Source organism: Alosa sapidissima, chromosome 8 (genome assembly GCF_018492685.1).
Source record: "Alosa sapidissima isolate fAloSap1 chromosome 8, fAloSap1.pri, whole genome shotgun sequence".
Classification (NCBI taxonomy): Eukaryota; Metazoa; Chordata; class Actinopteri; order Clupeiformes; family Clupeidae; genus Alosa; species Alosa sapidissima.
Genome location: NC_055964.1, coordinates 36,195,765 through 36,197,734, shown reverse-complemented (window position 1 = coordinate 36,197,734; position 1,970 = coordinate 36,195,765). Strand labels below are relative to the sequence as shown.

At 39.8% G+C, this 1,970-nt stretch overlaps 1 protein-coding gene across 1 annotated transcript in view; it reads left to right on the top strand.

The window, feature by feature from the left end:
* Positions 1-1,970, top strand: part of fibcd1a (fibrinogen C domain containing 1a) — a 118,643-nt gene that overhangs the window by 57,154 nt on the left and 59,519 nt on the right.

The window sequence follows — 1,970 nt, the reverse complement described above, 5'->3', positions numbered from 1 at the left end:
TTATTTATTTGTTTATTTATTAGGACAATGCTCATTAATTAACAGACAAGCTGTAAATAAGCCAGAGTTAGCTTGTGAGTGCTAATTTCCATCCGTTGTCTCTAGCCAGCTCTTAAAAAGACAGCCTAGAATAAAACAGCAAACAGAAACAAAACAAAAACAACAGTATAAGTGACTAGACAAGCCATAATCCATCTAGAACCAACGTAATCCATCTTTTAAGTTTATGTTTAAAAGTTGGGAAGTTGTTGCTCTGTCTTAACTCATTGTTTCAGGCCATTAGGAGTGTGAGTATACGAGCACAGTGTGGCCCGATACTCCATGCTGGGATGGCACTTATAAAACATGTCAACAGTAGTGAATGGAAGAATGCAAGAATGCTTGTAAAAAGTGTCTGTCAAGAAAAGTAGGTAAAGCCAGAATTGATCGCAGCTAAATGTGCGTAAACAGAGGACAGAACTTGGCCATCTGACATGCAACTAATAAAAATATCAGAATAATTTTATTTGCCATTGTAAATACAGCTGGGACAACGTGTCGACGTAATCGATGACGTCGACGCAAAAAATACGTTGACGCAAAATATGCACGTCGATTCGTCAAGCATAACGCGTGCCGCCAAATATTTTTAATTTTACCACCTTCAGTTTCTCATATTTCAGTTTCCCATATGTTCACTAATCTGTAGCGGGGTGCCACGAAATCAAAACCGGCCTATTTAAAATCCTTTATTTAGATAAAATAATCCTTTCATTGAGCTGCGCTTTTTATGCACGCAGCCTTTCCTTGCCCCGCCCTGCTCTCTCTCGTAACGAGCCCGCTGCTCCTCCTCTGCATGTGCAAATATTCACGATTGTTGAAGGATTGTTGTTGTCACATAGAAGCATTGCATAGAACACAGCAGGCTAAAGTGCTATTAAATCCGCTTAGCATTGTGACCATGCTGCGCAAATTTGTTCAAAACTGCTGCATTAAAGTTAACTCTGCTAAGGTCTTATCACAACATAGTACATTGAGGAGACTAAACTAAGTTATGCAATCAAGCAGTATCTCAATAACCTGACTCTTGCCAGATGAATTTCGTTCCGCTTAGCTCCGCCTAGCTTCACTCACATCCATCTGGGACCTCTTCCGTTGAGAGTGATTTCTGCACCAGATTTTATGGTAGAGCCAATCAGGACGCAGGGCGGGAGTTTCATAGATGTGACATAGCGTAGAAGCGACTGTGAGACTGTTATCAGCGTCACGGGTTGGCTTTGATGTGAGTGGTTGAAGTAGCACGTCAATAGATGACTTACAAGTGGCATATCCAATCATATGCAAGCATTTTTTGATTAGGCCCAGCCTTCTGAAGCAACACTTCAATAGATTGATCCCAGATGGATGCTAGGCGGAACGAAATTCATCTGGCGAGAGTCAGGTTAGTATCTCAAAGCCTACGTTAGAATACTGTTTGGATGTCGAGTTAAGCATGCTGCAGCAAGCAGGACTCTTTTTATTGACTCGGACTCTGAATGTTTGCAAAATCCCGATGTAAATGGAAAAGTGTTTTCCAAGACTCAGAAGTGCTTGTCCCAAGGGGAAGTACGAACCGTTATTTGAACTAACTACGTTATGAATTGCATCCACACATCAGCAGCCTTTTAACTGTTTACAAAAGTGTTACAATTGCAAGGGTTCCCTCACGAACGTCTTAAAGTGACAGGCACTCAATTAGACCTATACACTACTGAACTTTATTGAATGCTACCTCTGACTAAGAATGCATTACTTTGCACTTGTATAGTCTTTTATTTTGGAATTTTAAGCGCAATAGACATATATTGCAATGTTAAGGAATTCATGTTTTTTCATTCAGATATGTAAACCAACATGTATAAATTGCTATTAGTCAATTAATGGGGAGATAATCGATAATCGAATCGAAATCGAATCGGACTGAAAAAATGAATCGTTAGATTAATCGATGC